Below are 21,678 nucleotides of genomic sequence, written 5' to 3'. Positions count from 1 at the left end.
CTTTCCATGAAATGCAAGTCAAATTGAGAACTCTGTATCACTATGTGATGTATTGTGTATTCATGTAATATTTGGTTGCAAATAATCAACAAGGAGCTTAATCACACAGGGTAAAGCAATGGAATGGTGCATGGTTAGGAAACACAGTTAGACCTCAGGAGGGACAGAAACCAGAAATTCTAGTGTGAAGAATGTGTTTATTATCTCCTTATTTTCAGTGATACCTTGTCTCTTATCTCTCGTATTTCTCTGTTTTATTATTTTTTCACTCTCTGTAGACAGTTTATGTTAATGTCTCTGCATATTATTAAAAGGTAATTCCAGTTCCAGATTTACATAATTTCCTACATAATTTAACAGTTTTTTTTTTCTGATCAGTCTGTATGAACAAACTCTGTCTACTCTACCTTGTTATTTTGCTTTATATGTTTCATGATTATACTGCTACCTCACCTGTGCTTTTTCTGTCACTCTCACCAGATTAGAAGCTTAAAGAGAGCACATTTTCTGGTTTGTCCCTCAGTGTCCACTGTAGACCTTGTGAAGGATTAAATACCCAGTACATATATGTTGAAAGAATGCTGGATAAATCTCAGACTCGAGATACATGCATACAGAAATAACTGACTTGTGAACTAGTTAAATAGGTAGTATCAGGAGAGTTTTGTGTGTGTGAGAGAGACAGAACATATAAGAGCTTCCAGAAAACAGAGTTTCTGGAAGTAAACATTGCTAACAGAGGAACAATAGCCTGAATGACTGTCCTCCTTTTCTTTTCAGACTCAAAAGGATCATTATCACAAACCATAATTAGTCTCTTCTCTGTAAATTAAGATTATCTCTGTTCTCACTCATTCCATTTCCTGGAAGAATATTCAGAAAAAATATTTAGGAGAAGTGACAGAGTGCTCAGCTAAGCCCAACTTTGACCCAATGATTTATGATAGATATAAATATGGATAGATATAGATTTATATAGATATCAATAATATGATTGTATATATCATAAAATTTCATTTGTTGTTTATGATATACCAAATACTAACCCCACGTACTTTACATATATTTTCTTACCTAATGTACACACCAACTTTATGATATGAATGTTGTTAATAAAAAGCCAATTTTGTAAGTGAGAAACAGACATTTGGTACGAGGATTTGGTACATTGATTGAGGATTTTCCTTTGGGTACTCTTATTTTAAAGCTCATACTCTTAGCCAGGACTCTATGCTACCTCATTACTATTTCTGGGCAATTTCAGGGTGTTGGTTAAGTCCCAGTTGATCCACTCAAGTTTTTACAATTTCATGAACCTTAATTTTATACTCCATCTTCCATCCCACATAGAATTACCTCATATCCATTAAGATTCCACCTAAATTTCAATTTTTTATAAGCACTTGTTTTTAACTCATGCTACAATGCTACACGTGGATCCCACACCTCCTCAAAAATAAACAAACCTAGTTTGTTGATATGTCTATGTACCTCATAAAAATTTTGCCCTATTTTAAATTGAGCAGGGTAGAATTTCTTAATGCAGCTATAAAATAATTTTTGTAATTTCCCCTCATGTTTTCTGTGTTTTTTCTCAGTTTTATTGCTTTACCATGAATTTATGAAACATTCTTACAAGCTTATTACTATGAGGTTCTCTTTGTTAATTCACCCGATTAAATCCTTTCTAATTTTAAGAGTGGCATAATGATAAAATAATCTTTTTAAAAAATCATTCCTTTCTCCCTTCATTGTTTTTCTTATTTTCTTGTTTGTTTTGTAAACACATTGACTCCTAAAATGGTCTCTTTATTCCTTGTCATTTTTTTGGAGCATGTCAGATATTAAGATACCAGGATTGGGAGTTAGAGCTATGTTTAAATTTTGGGCACCACTAATTGTTAAATGAATAAACCCCTTAATCTCCCAAAATGACAAGAGCACTACCTTCTTTGTGGTTGTAATGTAAAGTAAATAAGATAATGTAATTATTCACGCCGTCTGCTCTTCAAAGCCATCCAGAATTGCATTTTATAATTCTCTGTGACAAAACGCCCTCATAACTCACTGAGATCAGCACGTTTCCTCAGATATCTCTTCCACTTGTGATTTCCTGCCTTGGGTGACTTATTTTTTGTGGTTATAGAGAAAATAGTCTGCTCTAAGTTGCCAAATAGCTCATCATAGTGGGCTTGCATGAATTTGTGTGTGTGTGTGTGTGTGTGTGTGTGTGTGTGTGTGTGTGTGTAATCAGTAGTTTTCAGTTTCAATATTGATTACCTAAGGATTCTAAGAGTATGGAAAAAATGTGACCAAACAGAATATGATACAACTAAGTACTGCAGAGACTGAGAGATTAAGACTGAGCTGGGGGCCCAGGATGCTAATTTCAAGTCATAATTCTTCTTTGACTACCTGTGTCATCTTGAGCAAGTTACTTAATCTCTCTGTAACTTAGTTTCCTCATACATAAAATTATAATGAAAGTATCTATCTCATAGGGATTATTGTGAATATTAAGAGGATAAATTTATATAAAAGGCTCAATTAGTATTATCTATTATTGTTATAACCTTAGCATATTTCTTTCTCAGCCTTTTGGCTGTTCCAACTAGATATGGGTATTGGTGGTGTCCTAAAATCATTTTCTTGGTGACAATGCAGTTTTTGCAGTTTGGGTTTGTTTACCAGAGATAGTCCAATGACAAATATAGAAAGCTCAGGAGTCAGGGTGCTTTGATTTACACTATCACCTAGTAACTGAGTGATCTTGGGCAAGTTGCCGCTCTAAGATTGATTTCCTCATGGGTAAAACAAGCATACCTGTCTCAAAGGGTTGATGATCGACTGAGATAATACATTTAAAGTACTTAGCACGGTGCCTAGTGAACAGAATTCTATACCTGAGTCAATGTTTGTCATTGCTGCTCCTGCTGCTATTTCTATAATATATTGTTTAAATCACTTTATTGTGAAATAGATAATAATCATAATTAGAATCCCTTGTAAAAAACAAAACAAAACAAAAAAACGAACAAAAAAACTATGTGGTGCCCTTCGTGCAGCAAAACAAAAACTACAAAAACTGAACAACAACAGACTTTCTATCACTTACAATGGTTTCTTTCTCTTTCCTGTTCCGAAAATTTCACCAGCTAGAAATCCTTTTGAGTAGCAAGTCTTCGCTTTTCAAATAAGATATCTTTCTGAATGGAGAGATTATTGGCCTTCAATACTCCTATAAATTAATTCAATCAGCTTTCTTTCCTTTTCAGTCTTGTTGAGATTAACATCACTGAGAAATGGAATTATTCATTGGGGGAGTAAAGAAGTATGATTACTAGATCTTGGATTACTCTGGTGAAATGTATCAATCAGTCCCCTATGAGTTTATGGAATCATTAAATTTCTGTGAACTTGGAAGCATAGAAGGAAAAGGACAGTTACAGAAACTGGTAATATTTTCTAGGATGAGTTTATGCCCAGGAAACAAACAAACAAAAAACCCCTTTCACCTTTTACTGTTATTACCTTTATTAACCAAGAATAGAAAGCCAAGGAGTAATGCAAAGAGAGAGAAGGAATTACAGAAGGGGCAATATATTGAAGAAGAAAATAAAGGATGGGACTCGGAACACTACAAGTATGATAAACCTTTTGTAGAAAAAAAGTGCACTTCCTCCTTTTAAACTGATTGAAGATGAGTAAAATAGGGGGAAATGGAAATAAGTTTGTGTTTTGTGATGGGAAGATGAGAATATTTGTGTGTGTTAGACTGATTTTCTCAATGAAAGTGGAGAAAATATCAGAGGAAGCATAGGAGATTTGGGGATCAAAGAAAAGACATGAAATAATCAAATTAGGTAGTAATTGCCAAACCTTTTCTGTAAAGGACCAGATGGCAAATGTTTTCAGTTTTGCAGGCCATGCAATCTCTGTTGCAACTCCTCAACTCTGCCATTGTAGGGTGTGATTAATTTTATGTCAACTTTACTGGGCTAAGGGATTCCCAGGCAGCTGGTAAAACATTATTTCTGGGTGTCTTTGTGAGGATGTTTCCAGAAGAGATTAGCATTTGGATTGGTGAGATGATTAAAGCAGATGGCCCTCCACAGTGTGAGAAAGCCCAAATAGATAAAAATGCAGAAGTGATAACTCAGTGGGGTTTTAATTTGCATATCTCTGATGATTAGTTTTTTAAGCGTTTCCTTTATGTACCTTTTGGCCATTTCTTTATCTTCTTCTGAGAAATGCCTATTCAGATCTTTCACCTATTTTTCAATTGGGTTATATATTTTCTTAATATTCAGTTGTTTGAGTTGCTTATATATTTTGGATATCAACCCCTTTTCTGATGTCAAACTCATAGAACTAGGCAGTAGAATGATGGTTACCAGGGGCAGGGGATGGGGGAGTTGAGATAATGTCGGTCATAGGATACAAAATTTCAGGTGGATAGAATAAATAAATATTGCACAGCTGTGTGCAACTATAGTTAATAACAGTGTATTACATGGCTGAAAACTGCTAAGATACTATTTTTCAAGTGTTCTCACCATACAAAAATGATGAGTATGTGCAGTAGTGAATATGTTAATTAGCTCAATTTCGCTATTCCACAATGTATACATATTTCAAAACATTTTGTATGTGACAATATATACAATTTTTGTAAATTAAAAGAAAATGGCAGAGAAAGGGCAAATTTGCTCTCACTCTTCGAGCTGGGACATCCAACTTCTCTTGCCCCAGACAACATCAGCTTACCTGGTTCTTGGTGTGCCACCATTTTTTTTTCTTTGGTAGAGATGGGGTTTCGCCATGTTGCCCAGGCTGGTCTCAAACTCCTGAGCTCAAGTAATTTGCCCACCTCATCCCCCCAAAGTGCTGGGATTACAGGTGTGAGCTATCACACCTGTCCTTAGCTGTTCTTTATAATAAAAAATGTGCAACATTTTTCTCCACCTAGTAGTATTGTTTGTTTTCTTTCACCAAATTTCCTGTGATAATTGTGGAGTTGGTAGACATCTTAGGGTTTTTTAACAACTCTGGGTAATTTAGATAAACATTTTGTAGTTAATCTTTTCATTTTTATTTTTTGTCTTATTCTTCAGAGGGGGATTCAAGGGGCCAAGGGGCCAGTGATTATTTCATTGTTTTTGCTTGTTATTGTTGTTTACTTACTTGCTTACTTGCTATGCTTACCTATAGCAAAGTTTAATCCATTAATAATATTCAACTTTTAAAGTTAGAAAAATTACACATATGCAATCTATTCCCTCTGTCTCCTGCATCCCCTCACCTCTGCACATTTACTTGCAGGTGTTTTTTCCTTAAGGAGAGTCAAATATTTTAACCAGGGTTGTAAGGAAAGTATATTGCCCAGCCCCTTGTCATGGGGATGATTATGTAATTCACACCAGGCTACTTTGGGTGGTCGTAGAATGTTAAAACTGAAACTAAGAAAAACCAAGTTTTTGGATTTCAAAACTAGAAATATATCGAGTTTATGCTTACAGTTTCATGAAGAAATCTTTGGTGAGGGAATTAAATTAGCATAGAGAACTTAGGACAAATGGGATACAAATTTATAGAATCCTAATTGCATTTTATTTTGTTTTTAGCAATCATTGATGTTCCTTTATCCCCTGCTGTGTTTCTTTGTGTTGCCTAAACTGGTTCGGATTGTGTTTCTGTATCTCAAAATCAAAAGAGAGTCCTGGACCTTACCCTTAGACATTGAATTTGTTCTTTTACGGTCACCCATACCATAAGCATTCAAGATTTCTATTGTCCAACTGGAAAAGCCAAGAAAGAAAAAATGTCAATGACAATCTCAGTGTCGTTGGAGAATAAAACACTATGGAGTTTTATTTTCATGTAAATGCTTGTGATAAAAAATAAAATATAGAGTGAAAAATCAAGTTCAGTAAGTGTATTTTCACTTTCTATTCTTTCTGGCCAGCAAATTGATTACTTAGTATTGTTTCTAAAATACTTATAACCATAAGTCCTAATTAAGAGTGTAGCTCTTCTATTGCTATGTTTAATTAAATGTAATGATTTATTGAAATTGTGACACCATATCCCTGGTCTTATTTAATTCCAAATGGCAGAGTACACTAGTTTGCAAGTATTTCTGCAACTGCCTAAGGATAGTGGTTAATTTTACTACTTTGACTAGTACTTTGATTGCTGCTGCTTTAATCAAGCTTCCCATCTACCTAAATCAGCTATTACATACTTAAGAATTGAATGTTTTATGCAAAACACTGTGGCTGTATTTTTATATGACTATATAGAGAATTAGAGACATATCATATAGTAGCAGCTCTCACAGTTGAACAACTTCAAAATCATGATCCATCATAAATAATTGCAAGGATTACATAGAATAATGGACATTTTATATGCTTACAATTGGCTGGTATTGCACTCCAGTCTCCTTTTAACTTTCCAGCATAAATAGCTGGTAAGGTGGTAACAAACAAATGTGTTTTTAATATCTAAACTGTCAAAGTAAAACCCCAAGCTTAACAACCTCAGGGACACCCAATTGACGTGGCTCTAAACATTCAGTAGAGTGAAAGCTTGAATAGGCATTGAATCAATCAGGACAGGTTATAGGCTTTAGTAACAAACGATCCAGAATTCTCAATAGCTTAAAATAATAAAGATTTATTTTGCACCCATGGTACAAGAAGGATACCGCATTACACATCAGAATAACAGAATAGCGCATTGGAGTATAATACCAAGGGTTGGAAAGGATGTAAGGGGAGGGAAACTTCACACTCTACTCTCAGGTGTATTAATTGTGAAAGCTATGGTAGAAAGCAGTCTGGCATTATTTATTGAAATTAAATGTGGTTTTTGCTCTGTGGTTCAGCAAATTGCCAAAGAAAGTCTCCCAAAACCTACAAGAATGCACTAATAATTTTGAATAATTGAAAGGGGATAATATTTAGAGCATAATATTCTTTGTATATATTAAAGCATTTATTCCACAAATACACTGTATCTACACATATATGTAAGTATCTGTATGAAACTGTGTACTATAGTTCTTATAGGAGGACAGGAAATAGAAGTGATAATGAAAGGACATGAGCACATTTAAACATAAATATAAAATGTCCAGTGCTGGACTTATGATTTTTAAAAAGTGCTATGAATTGAGGAAGAAAATTCACTAAATTGTTTTACCTGATATTAAATCCAAGTTTTAAATAAGATGGGGAAGAAAGTGTCAAAATAATACCTACAAACATTTATTTTTGTTTTAACTATTTTTGGTCCATTGTGGCCAAAGTTTACATGAGTTCTGTAGTTCTGGATATAGCCATCATTGGCCAATATATTTTCTGCCGCTAGGGAATTCATTGATCCATTTAATAATCAGCAATTTCATTTTTACTTTCTATTAGTCACCAGGATACAAAAATGAATAGAATTGTTACTTTGCCTTTATTATGCAGGGATAGCATAACTCATGGAAAAAAAAGAAAATATGATAATAATAAATGATCAACAAACTATAACGTGATATATTAAATAATATCAGATTAGGGTGTGGTAAGAGACAAATAGAAAAATTAGAAATTGGGAAATTATGTTCGTGGTTGCAGTGCAGATGTGTGTACATTCAGGTACAAAGAACTCACTTCCATTGCTTCTGACTTAGCTGCTTTTCCGTCAGTCCATTTCTAAATAATTTATTGTGCTTGCATTTTTAATTTTAATGTGGAAAATAAGTGAATACATACAATTAAATTCAATATAAACATACAAAAACAGTAGTCTATGTGTTCCTGGCAGTTTTTCTTTAGACACATACACGTACTTACCATACACACATACACACACATACATCTTACATGCATTACACAGTTTTATAAAGCCCTCTTTTTAATTTACTGTATCACAAATATTCTTACATCATAATCTCACCTCTAAAACATTATTTTTTGAGTTGTAAAGACATTTGATGCACAATGACTTTTTTGACACCTGTGCATTTTTAAACCATTTTATTGAAGTATGATTGACATACAAAAAGCTGCACATTTTTAATGTTTACAACTTGATACGCTTGGAGTTAAGTCTGTACCTGTGAAATCATAACCATAGCCAATGCCATAAATATAGCCATCATCTCAAAGGGTTTTCTGCTTCATATTTATTATTCTTTCTAAGAACAAAAGTATATTTGTATGTAGTATCTGCGTACATAGCACCCAGTCAAGATAAAGAACTTACCATCTGCCCAGAAAGTTACCTCCTGCTCTTAGCAATCATTATCTCCAACTGCACCTGTCTGCTTCCTCGACTCAGGCAACAACTGATCTGATTTTTATCACTCCACATTACTTGTGTCTGCTCTAGAACTCTATTCAAATAAAATTAGAGAGGATTTATTCTTTGATGTTCAGCTTTTTCTTTTTACTTTATTTTATTTTATTTTTAAGATGGAGTCTCCCTGTGTCGCCCAGGCTGGAGTGCAGTGACACAATCTCGGCTCACTGCAACCTCCACGTCCCAGGTTCAAGCTATTCTCCTGTCTCAGCCTCCCTATTAGGTGGGACTACAGGCGCCCGCCACCACCCAGCTAATTTTTGTATTTTTAGTAGAGACGGGGTTTCACCATGTTGGCCAGGCTGGTCTCGAAATCCTTATTGTTGTGTAATATATATATATATATATATATATATATATATATATATATATATATATAAAATATATATATAAAATATATATATATATAAAATATATATATAAAATATATATATATATATATCACAATTTGTAATCCTTTTGAGTTGTTTCCACTTTTGCGACTGCTATGAATGAAGTTGTGAACATTTGGGAGGTTTTTTATGAACTTTTACAACATTATATATTAATAGTTGTATTTTATTCCATTACAGCAATATACTTAACATTTTATTTTGTTGCTGAGCATGGTGGCTCATGCCTGTAATCCCAGCACTTTGGGAGGCCGAGGTGGGTGAACCACTTGAGGCCAGGAGTTCAAGACCAGCCTGGCCAACATGGTGAAACCCCGTCTCTACTAAAAGTAAAAAAAAAAAATTAGCTGGGTGTGGTGGCACGCACCTGTAATCCCAGCTACTTGAGGCTGAGGCATGAGAATCGCTTGAACCCAGGAGGCAGAGGCTGAAGTGAGCGGGGATCACGCCACTGCACTCCAGCCTGGGTGATAGACAGAAACTCTATCAAAATAATAATAATAATTTAAAAATAAAATTTCATTTGTCCTATTTTAATCTTTCTATAAAAACCAATTCTGGTACAGATGAACATGTTTCTATCAAAATATTTGCATAATTATTGAAAATAATTTCCTGTAATTTTTACTGCTTGGTCAAGAATTTGGCTATATTGACAAATCTTGCTTTTAAAATATTGTACAGATTTAAATTTTTGTCTTTATTTTTTCACAAGTAAACGGTTACTAAATTGCATAATTCCTTTTGTTTCTTTTCACTCTGTTTGAGTCAGCCTGTGGAAATGTTATTTGGGAGGTGTTATTTAGAGGAAACCTATGCCCAGTATTGTTTTATTTGTATAAATTTATCACAGTGATGAAATACTTTCAGTGTTCATTGAACCTCTTTATGTTTATACACACACACACACACACACAACTTATATTGCATTCCCATTATGTGCATATGTACATTTGTGTATGTAAACTTAAAGAATTAAAAAATTAAAAATAATGAAATTCCTTCTTATGCCTATCTGTCTTTCATGACTGTGTAGCATCCTTAAAATAGTTTCTTATTACCTTTTGGGAGCCCCTCTTCTGTACTGTGTGCAGTCTGCATGAATTGATCAATATCTTAGGCCTAACTTCCCTTGAATTAATGAAACATGCACGCATTACAAGTTAGATATGTACTCTATAAGTAGATGCTGTGTCAGTAGAGACACAAGTAAACAGGAATCTCACCAAAATCACTTCTGACATACCAGCAGCATCTCCATTGTCAGGTGTCACTGAGGTTAATGTTGCAAACATGGTGTTTATATTCAACAAATGCAGTGGGGGTATCTGCAATGTGAACAGTATTGTGGCATCATTTTTGTCTTAGATCTGAACATTTTCAAGTTCACCCACAATTTCTTGGAGTTACAAAATATTATTTTAATAAATATAACTGCTCTCTAAATAAACTCCATACTACGTTTCATTTGCTTTAAACTAAAAACACCTACAGATAAATACAGTAAGCCTAAGCATAATCACTGGTTTTGTAAGTCAATTGTTTTTCCATTTCTGTCCATTTTTTTCTTGACTTTTTTTGTTTTAGTTCTCTTATTATGGATAGTAATCTATTCTGTAACAAATATGGGGAATATTTTCTCTAAGTCTGTTAATATTATAATTTGATTATTTTCTTAGAATATAAAATTCTATAAAGTACTTGCATACTTTAAGTCAGAGTTAAAATTATGCATATTGGCTAAATTCTCTCCATTCTCCATGTGTGATTTTCCCTGTTCCCTTTCAACCTTATTATCTTTCTCCACTAGTTAATCCTTAAATGTTAAAGAAAGTCTTAAAATAAGACATTTGTGGGAGCAGACTAGTTTTTCCTCTGTAGCTCTGAGATCTACAATTATCATTCCAGCTTTATATAACTATTCAGTCACCTAGGAGAATCACTTCTCATATAACTCTCTTCTGATGAATTATTAAAAGTGACTGATGTTTATGTGAATGTTTTAAAAATTATTACATAAATTTCTGTTTTGGGAGGATTATAAAAGTTTTGTGATATAGGCAAGGATAAAATTATTATGTTAATTTTTAAAATGATACCATAAAATTTTAAGAAAAAATAAAGTTTATATGGTTTTGAAATGAATGTCAATTTTTTATAATATTATTTTTTCCTCTTACATTTCCTATCATATGATGTAAAATTTTAATTTCTCCATTACGTAGCTCTCTTGATTAAGGTGGTATCTCACAGGACTCCCATTGTAAAGGTACTTTGTTTCTCTTTTTTTGTAGAAAAATATATTTTATTTTATTTTTTAATTATGTTTACACAATTGTACATATAAAGGGTATACATTTGATATTTTGATACAAGTATACAATGTATTTTAGACTATATAAATATTTTTCATAAAACATATTTTTATATTTTCATTAAGCTTTCAAATTATTTATATTTTACATAAGTATGGACTTACAGATTTTCATATTATTCAAGTAATATAAACTTCTATTATCACAACTTATTTTCACACATAACTTGACCAGTGGGACCAGCTTTCAGCTGGCTTCTGTATCCCTTTTTATATGTTTCCATTAGTTTTTAAACCTTTCTAAGTTTCCCGGTACAGCCCTAAATTTCAGTCTCATCTTGTCATTTAATATCCATAGCGCTGAAAATAGCCGTTTCTCTCATGAGCCTTAGTTTCTTCTGGTGGAGAGTGGTAATTCAAAAGCAAGATCTTTGCATAATAATTGTTTGTTACTATTGAGGTGCCACAGCTCCAATTGTCTCTTAGTGGACGCAGCTAGGGTATGTATGTATGTATGTATGTATGTATGTATGTATGTATGTATGTATGTTTGCATATGTCTGTGTACAGATTTATGCATTTACATCTGTATTTTTCTCTACCTATCTGTCATGTGTCTATCTACCATGTGTCTATCATTCGTCTGCATGTGCAATACCATGAATTCATACCAAAACTCAAACTCCAAATCCAATCATGCACAGTTCATTTTTATTTTCTCCCTTTTCATATTTGTAATTCCTTTCTCTGATAGAAAGTGATTCCCATTATTACACACACACACACACACACACACAGGTTCAATCCCTTTGTATGAAACTGATCCTTCTTTGCTATGACTTCCTCCAATCCTCATACACACAGGCAGACATCCTCTTCAACACACTCGTGTTTGAACACTTTATGAGGAATAGTGCCATACATAGACATTACTTCTTACCACTCAAGTTAACATTCTTCCTTGGGCTTTCTTCTGCATGAATGGCATCTCTCTAGAGTCAGGCTTTGATACTGTACCAGTTCAGCATCACATCCCACCTCCCACCACACGGACATCTTCAATTTACATAGGCTCTGATATTCTACTGTAGGCCACCAAGACTTCCATCATTCTTCACGTGAAACTCTAACTTAAAAGTTATCAAACTAAATTTTTCAAGAAGGGAAAAAAGGCAAGGAGAAGAGAGAAGAGAAAGAGGAAAGGAACAGATGCTACATCTTCACATTACAAAAGCCCTTAATGGTATGCTAAACAACAACTTTGCAATAGTTTATTTAATTGCTCTGGATTTTGTCTCCAAAATCACTGTGTCTTAGAGAGTTAAGTGACTTGTGCTTTAGAACTTTCATTTTTTTGAGTTTGCAATAAGAATGGATCCAATTATAGAGACTACAGTTAGGGACTAAGTTTGACCTGTGTAGTGAAATTGTCTGCAAAACAGGAACACAAGAATTATAGCTGTAATAATAGAGCAATTTTTAATGTTGCTGAGAAATTAAAATATAACTTTAAAGTGACACTACACATATTTCACAGAAGGGCTCTAAGATTAGAGTTAGAACAACATAATAATACATCCATGCTAAAATAATAAAATTATTGCTCTTAAATAAATAGAAGAGTGGAAATAACTGTTACGTCTACTAGAAAACCAATATTGAAGAAAATAAACAAGACTAAAACTCTAAACATATGAAGCTTTAAGCATAAATCTCACTAAGGAGTGACAAGTGAATGATGGTTATCAATTCAAAGCTGAGCATTTAGCAGCCATCTGAATTCATTTCAGGCTTAAAAATGCTTTGTGTTCTTGTGTGATTCAGAGTTTTAAATTATCTTTTACATCAGTAGTTGTCTCAGTCAGTCCAACAGGAAGCAGATGCTGAGTAGGAGGTAGCAGTATAAACAATTTATTTGGGAATAACACCAGTGAAAGATAAATGGGGAAGGAAGCAGAATTGAGCAGGATAAATCCTCTATCCTCTCAGAAACCTGTGAAAGCAAAGGGACATGGAGTAGGATTGTGCAGGGCTTCATACCATGATACAGATGTGAAAGAGTAGCAGATAATCCAATGAGAGCCCTGGATCAAAGATGGCCCATTAAAGGATGCCCACATTGCCATAGTTTGCATGCCAACACTTGGCTGGAGCCTGCCAATAAAGGAATTGTTTTCAGCTCATAAACTGGAGCTTACCCGGAAGGATGGAGCCAGTCAGCAAACTGCATTCTTCCCAGCTAATCAGGAATTTCTCTCTTGAAGGGCACTCCACGTGTTGCATCTCCATGGCTACCACAACAGGATAATTTGATCTGAAAAAGTCTTTAAAAAGTAATTCTATCAATGCAACAATTTATCCCTCTAATTCGTTCAGCATTTATCTAATGTCAAGCTTTCAGGAGACTATGATAAATACAAACTAGTTATTTCTCCAAGGAGCTTAAGATATGATGGTAGGAAATAAAAACAGTTAAATAGCAATGAAAATGAAATATGACAGATGTTATAATAAGAATATTCTAGAAGACAAAGGATTGAGACCCTAACCAAGCCTGCAGGCATTCCCAGCACTTTCTAGAGCATGAGCAGATAAACTGAAGTCTAAAACAAGCAATAATTGTTTAAGGAAAATGAGTTGGAAAAGTAGGTGCAGAAATCAATATTTTAGAGTAAATATCGTCTTTGAATTTGGTTTGATATATTTATATAAATATATCAAATGTCTTGCTTTGTCTCTTGCTGAGAGAAGAGAAATAGCAGTCACAAAATTTAAGAAAACTGCTTAAGAGTCAGGAGATATACCTAATGCTAAATGACGAGTTGATGGGTGCAGCACACCAGCATGGCACATGTATACATATGTAACTAACCTGCACATTGTGCACATGTACCCTAAAACTTAAAGTATAATAATAATAATAATAATAATAATAATAATAATAATAATAGAGTCAGGAGACTATGGAGAAGTATACTTATTTCTAGATTAACTTTTGAGTAAGAAGGAAAGAACTTTTTAACACAAATATTAGTGCCAAAGGTAAATATTGAAAGGGTGTGGAAAGCTATAGCATCTATTATATGAATAGGAGCCATAGAAAAATGAATAACAAAGGATGACTCAGTAATATCAAAAGTTACATTAATATAACTTTCCATTTAAACATAATTTTAAAACTTAAGGGCAGAAAAGCTTAATTTGTTTAAAAATAAAATTTTGAAATCAAAACTTTTGAGTGAAACAAAAATTTCATTTAAATATGTTCACTATCATCGCCATCATTTATTTATATGTATATATATGCAGAAAGAGAGAGAGACAGAGAGACAGAGACAGAGGGAGACAGAGAGAGAGAGAGAAAGAGAGTGAGTGAGTGAGTGAGTGAGTGAGTGAGTGAGTGAGTGAGTGTATTTCACTCCCATCGCCGAGGCTTTAGTGCAGTGGCACCATCTCTGCTCACTGCAACCTCCTCTGCCTTCCCGGCTCAAGTGTTCTCCTGTTTCAGCCTCGTGAGTAGCTGGGACTACAGGCCGGTGCCACCACTGCCCGGCTAATTTTTGTATTTCTTGTAGAGACACGGTTTCACCATGTTGCCCAGGCTGGTCTGAACTTCTGAGCTCAATCAATCCACCTGCCTCGGCTTCCCAAAGTGCTGGGATTACAGGCACGAGCCACTGCATTTTTCATAGCTTGAAAAATTAACTCCACTGAACAAGTGAGAAAGAACAAATTCTTATTTAATATAAAACTTTCAAGCTCCTGGAGAAAATGCTTCAAAATTATTTTATGAAGCATTTATCTGGTTTATTATTTTAAAGTTAGTGGTGAAAATAAAAGCTATCTTCTCATTTTATTTGTGTGAACGCTGAGGGAGCCAATCTCTCAAGATGAATCTTGAGTGGCCTAGATTCAGACTGGACCTAAGTGGCCATTTACTGATTAGACGTCACACACACACACCTTGAGGTACTGGAAAACCCATGTCTCCTTAATTTTGGGATTTCTTAGCTGCCTGTTCCTGTTTATGCCACCTAAACCAACCAGTAGACTGTGATCTTTGTCTAAAATCAGAACTCAGCAAGCATTAACCAATTAGAACTAAGTAAGTTTGAATCCTTCATTTGCATAAGCAGGCCTTAAGTGGGAACCCTGCGCCAGAACTTTCTCTATAAATGATAAATCTTCCTTTATTGTCTGGAACACACCTCATTTTACACCAAAGGCTGCATCTCCCTGGTTTGCAAACTGCTCCATCTAATCTCTTTTCTTTAAATTATTTTTCAGAGAATTTTTATTTATACTTGTAAATAAAGATTTTTGAAAGACCAACCTATAAATATTAGGCAAAATATTCTCATTTCTATTTGAAAAACTGGATTTAATCTAGCAATACAGGCATGAAGTTTTGGAAATTATGTTAAACTGTTATTCTTCCTTATATATTCTTAAACTAAATAGGGAGGAAAGCAGAAACATAAATTTTAGGAAAACACTTTGATTGACTTTTGGTCTAAAATTTGAAGGCCCTTGAGATATTACAAATAAGAAAGAGTAAAATAAATAAAAATCTAAATATGCATATTATTATAATTACAATACGGGATTTGTCACCTGATAACTTGATCACAATGCACAAAGGTAATTTGAATAATGAAAAGAGATAATAGTAGGAATAGGGGTTATTCAAATAGCAATAAACCTAGGGAGACATATAATTATTGAAAAATTCACTATGACAGGTCATTTCTGAATATAATGGAAGCTACGATTTTTAGTTTAAAATCTTTGGAGAGTTATAAAAACATCATTTATTGGCGGTGTTCTGAGTAAATAAAAATTGTATGTGCCTCGTCTTTCAAATGTCTTGCTTGGTCTCTTGCTGAGAGAAGAGGAATAGCAGTCACAAAGGTTAAGAATACTGCTTAAGAGTCAGGAGACTATGGAGAAGTATACTTAAGTCTAGATCTACTTTTGAGTAAGAAGAAAATAACTTTTTAACAAAAATATTAGTGCTAAAGATAAATATTGAAAAGGTATGGAAAGCCATAGCATCTATTATATGAAGAGGAGTCATAGAAAAATGAATATTAAATGATAATGCAGTAATGTGAATTTTATTTTCCATTTAATATATAAATATAATTTTCCATTTAAACATAATTAATTTTAAAACTTAAGAGCAGAAAACCTAATTTGTTTAAAAATAAAATTATAAAATCAAAACCTTTGAGTGAAACAAAAATTCCATTTAAATATGTTCACTATCATCACCATAATTTATAAATGTATGCTCCAGATAATACAATAAATTATGAAAAGTAATGACCTATAATTTACAAGAAATGGCATTATAATCATGACTTGAAGATGATAACATTATCTGCTTTAAGTTACACTATCAGACATAAAAGCAAAATGAGTAGTTACAAAAAAAATGTACACAATCTACAGTTTTCTTATATATCTAAATTATCTTATAGAAAATGCAAGCAAAAGCAAGAACCAATTTATAATAAAGATAACTCTAATAAACATCATCATAAAAACTAACAAGTACCTTGAATCACCTGTATAAAGGAAGCTACACCACTTCTTTATAGCCACAAATAGGATCTGATTGATTAAATTATTGTATTTCCTAATGAGAAATTCAACAAGATGTCAATTCTGTGTACACGAATCTAATTGATAAGTGAATCCAATTCTGATATAATAATATATATTTTATAAAACTTGAAAATAATTTTAGATTCAGCAAGAAGAATAAACCTTTGACTACAATCATTTTTGGCCAAGAAAAGTTCTATCAAAAGAAATTCATTCCACAAAGAAATAAAATATTGCAACAGTATAATAATGAAAAGATTTTGGTTCTAGAACACAGATGAGTAGGCTGTGCGATGGAATAGAATTGTGAGTCCTGAGAGTTATAGACATGTGTAGGAAATTATTTTTAATATTTTAATTTCAGAGCAGCAGGAGGAGGAAGTATTTTTTAAATAAACCATACTGCAACAACATAATCTTTTGGGTTAATAAAATGAATCTAGTTACCTTTCTGTTCCTGAATGGCCTCAGACTATATTCAAATCACTGAAATACAGTAAAATGAAATAATGGCAGAGATGTCAAAACTATTACTTCAGAGTAATTCAAGTTAAGAGCAACAGATGATCTCATGAATAACTGGCAAGAGAATTAGCTGAAAGGCAGGCACAACCAGGAGCCTGCCTAGTTTTCCTTTGTTAGTCACAACATACACAAGGCTTAAGCTGCATATTGGTGAATAATTGCACACCAAAGGAACTAACTTCCTAGAGAGAATTGTCAGTGGGAGAATATGGATCAAACAGTGAAAAATAATAAAATATGTCCAGGAGTTTTGTTTTGTTTTGTTTGCTTTTGAAAACTTCAAGCATCTTTACCTAGACACTTTTAAAAATGTTATCTAATATAGAGTAAACTTTCTGGTCAAACTGAAAATATAAGTGCTCACTGTCCAAAAATTATCACTCGCATTTTATTATGGTTGAGATATGTCCATCTAGTCCTCATGAATTTCTATCATAATTTAGTATTGACATTCCATAATCTGTAAATTATAACATTTATTATTAGCAGCATTCTGCTATTCAGCTTTTCCAGGTCAACAAGCACATATCACTTTATGTCCAGAAAAAAAATAAAATATAAAAAGATAATTTTAGCAAAATCATGAAAAATGGATTTGAAGAAAGAGAATAAATGCAAGGTGCACAAGTGAAAAAATTACCTATTATTAGAAATGATAAATGATAGGAAATCAACTAAAGAAATTATACAAGCAAAAATTATGATACATTAGAACAATGTTTTAAAGATACAAATGGTATCTATAATTCAAAGAAAGGTACATAATTTAAAATGCTTTTTCAATTTGATGATATTTCTACAATCATCTGTAGGTTTAGGTAAGTTTAGTTATGTTTCAAGGATATTAAATTTTTATACAATTCCTCTTCTATTTAACAGTACTAGTAGGAATGCATTTAAAATATTAGTGTACTTTTTTATTTAGCTTATAATTGACGCATAGCTGTACATGTGTACGGGATACAGTGTGATGTCTAAATACATGTATACATTGCATGATGATTAAATCAAGGTAGTTAGCGTATCCATCACCTCTAACTTTACCATTTCTGTGTGATAATAACTTTCAACATCCTCTTTTTCTAGTTGTCTTGAAATATGTAGTAGATTGTTATTGGGTACAGTCACCCTACTGTGTAGTAGAACTCCAGAGTTTGTTCTTCCTATCTAACTGTAACTTTGTACCCTTTGACCAACCTCTCCCCATCCTTCCTTCCTTAACCTGGGGAAGCTACTATTTTACTCTCTACTTCTATAAAATGAATGTTTTTAGGTTCCACATCTAGGTGAGAGCATGCAGTATTTGTCTTTCTGTGTCTGGCTTATTTCACTGAATATTATGTCTCCAGGTTCATCCACCTCACCATGAATGACAGGATTTCATTCTTTTTTAAGGCTGATCAGTATTCCATTTTATATATATACCATATTTTATCCATCCATCAGTTGATGTACATGTATGTTGATTCTATCTTTCACTATTGATAGTAGTACTGCAATAAACATAGGAATGCAGATATCTCCTCTAAATACTGATTTCAATTCTTTTGAATGCATTCCAAGCAGTGGCATTACTGGATAATGTAGTAGCTCTATTTTAAGTATTTTAAGAAACTGTTTTCCATAATGGCTATATTAATTTACATTCCTTCCAACAGTGTACAAGCATTCCCTGTTCTCCTTATCCTCACAGCATTTGTGACTTTCTTTCTTTTTGATAATAGCTATTCTAACTGAGGTAGGTTGATATCTCATTGTGTCTTTGATTTAAATTTCCCTGACGATTAGTGATGTTAAACATTTGGTCATATTCCTGCTTGTTATTTGTATCTGCACTTCTACATTTGTTGCATCACTGTTTACAATAGCTAAGATTCTAAAGCAACCTCAGTGTTCATCAATAAATGAGTGGATAAAGAAAATGTGGAACATATACACAATGGAGTGCTATTCAGCTATAAAAAAGAATGAGATCCAGTAGTTTACAGCAACATGGATGGAAAAAGAGATCATTATGTTAAGTGATATAAGCCAGGCAGAGAAGGAAAAATACCACAGAATGTCAAAATAATTGAACTCATGGACACAGTAGAAGGATGGCTACCAAAGACTGAGAAGGTTATTGGAGGGGTGAGAGTGAGGGGGAGGTGAGATGGATGATGGGCACAAAAAAGTAGTTAAAAAGAATGATTAACACCTGCTATTTGATAGCACAAGAGGGTAACTATAGTACGTAATAATTGTATCTATCTATCTATATATTTGTTTGTTTTGATATGTCTTTGTCTAGTTTTGGTATCAGGGTAATACGGGTCCTGTAGAGTGAGTTTGGAAGTATTCTCTCCTCCTCTGTTTTACATGATAGTTTGAGTAGGATTGGTATTAGTTTTTATTTAAATGTTTGGAATTCAACAATGAAGCCATCAGATCCTGGGCTCTGCTGAGAGGCTTTTATTATAGCTCTAATCTCACTACTTGTTATTATTCTGCTCAGATTTTGGATTTGATTCTAGTTCAATTTTGGTAGATTGTTTGTATCTAGAAATTTGTCCATTTCTTCTAGATTTTCCAATTTATTGGCATATAGTTGCTCATAGTAGCCACAAATGATCCTTTGAATTTCTGTAGTATCAGCTGTAATGTCTTTTTTCATTTCTGATTTTACTAATTGGGATCATCTCTCTTTTTTTTCTTGGTCTAGCTAAAGGCTTGCCAATTTCGTTTAGCTTTTCAAAAAGCCAACTTTGTTTCATTGATCTTCATATCACTTTTTATTTCAATTTCATTTATTTCTGCTTTGATCTTTATTATTTCTATTCTTCTAATAATTTGGGGTTTGGCTTGCTCTTGCTTTTCTAGTTCTTTAAGATGCATAATTGACTTGCTAATTTGAAGTTTTTCATTTTTCTGATACAAGCACTTACAGCTATAAACTTGCCTCTTAGTACTACTTTTGCTGTATCCCATAGGTTTTGGTATGTTGTATTTCCATTATTATATATTTCAAGAAATTGTTCAATTTCCTTCTTAATTTCTTCATTAACCCACTGGTCATTAAGAAGCATATTGTTTAATTTTGATGTATTCATGTAATTTCCAAAATTCCTCTTGTTTTCAATTTCTAGTTTTATTCCATTGTGATCAGAGAAGATGCTTGATATTATTTGAACTTCTTTGAATGTTTCAAGACTTGTTTTGTGACCTAATGTCTCATGTATCTTTGAGAATTATCCATGTGCTGAGGAAAACAATGTGTATTTGCAGTTCTTTGATGAAATGTTCTGTAAACATCTATTAGATTCATTTGGTTTATAGTGTGGATTAAATCTGTGTATCTTTGTTGATTTTCTGTCTGGAAGATCTCTGCAATGCTGAAGGTGGGGTGTCAAAGTCTCCCATTATTATTGTATTGGGGCCTATCTCTCTCTCTCTTTAGCTCTAATAATATTTCCTTTATATATCTAGGTGCTCAAGTGTTGGGTGCATACATTTATAAAGTTCTTATATCCTCTTGTGGGATTGACCTCTTTATTTTTATATAGTGACCTTCTTTGCCTCTTCTTATAGTTTTTCTCTTAAAATCCGTATTGTCTGATCCTATCTCTTTCTCTACCTCCTCATAAAGGCCAATAATGATTAGATATGCCCTTTTGAGGCTATTTTCTAGATCCTATAGCATGTTTAATTTTTAAATTCTTTTTTTCTTTTGTCTTTTCTGTGTATTTTCAAATAGCCTGTCTTCAAGCTTAATACTTCTTTCTTCTGCTTGATCCATTCTGATATTAAAGGATTCTGATGCAGTCTTCAGTACACCAATTGCATTTTTCAGCTTCAAAATTTCTGCTTAATTCTTTGTAATTATTTCAATCTCTTTATTAAACTTGTCTCATTGAATTCTGAATTCCTTTTCTGGGTTATCTTGAATTTCTTTGAGTTTTCTTAGCACAGCTAATTTTAGTTCTCTGAAAGGTCACATATCTCTGTTTCTCCAGGATTGGTCCCTGGTGACTTACTTAATTTATTTGGTGAGGTCATATTTTTCTGAATGTTGTTGATGCTAGTAGGTATTCTTCAGTGTCTGGATCTTGAAGAGTTAGGTATTTATTGTGGTCTTCAATGTCTGGGCTTATTTGTAGTAGTCCTTGGTAGGAACGCTTTCTAGATATTTGAGAGGACTTTGGTGTTGTCATCTAAACTGTTTCTGCTTTAGTGTGCACCCCAAGCCCAGTAATACTGTGGTTTTTGCAGACTCATAGAGGTACTGCCTTGATGGTCTTGGACAAGTTCTAGAAGAATTATTCAGATTACCAGGTAGAGACTCTTTTTATCTTCCCTTTCTCACAAACATACAGTCTCTGTCTCTGTGTCTGTCTCTCTCTCTCTCTCTCTGGATGTGTGTGTGTGTGTGTGTGTGTGTGTGTGTGTGTGTGTGTGCACACATGCATGTTCTGAGACACCTAAAGCTGGGAGTGGAGTTACACA

At 33.4% G+C, this 21,678-nt stretch overlaps 1 long non-coding RNA gene across 1 annotated transcript in view; it reads right to left on the bottom strand.

Annotated features, from left to right (window-relative positions):
- Positions 1–21,678, bottom strand: part of LOC101145977 (uncharacterized) — a 110,499-nt gene that overhangs the window by 66,237 nt on the left and 22,584 nt on the right. The window contains exons 2-3 of the long non-coding RNA XR_002007295.2: positions 13,260–13,385; positions 5,731–5,798 (exon numbers count right to left, since the gene is read on the bottom strand). This is a non-coding gene — a long non-coding RNA (uncharacterized lncRNA). The remainder of the gene's footprint in view (positions 1–5,730; positions 5,799–13,259; positions 13,386–21,678) is intronic.

This window comes from Gorilla gorilla, chromosome 13 (assembly GCF_029281585.2).
Source record: "Gorilla gorilla gorilla isolate KB3781 chromosome 13, NHGRI_mGorGor1-v2.1_pri, whole genome shotgun sequence".
NCBI classification, from domain to species: Eukaryota; Metazoa; Chordata; class Mammalia; order Primates; family Hominidae; genus Gorilla; species Gorilla gorilla.
Note: the sequence above shows the minus strand (reverse complement) of the source record. Positions and strands in the feature narration are given on the sequence as shown.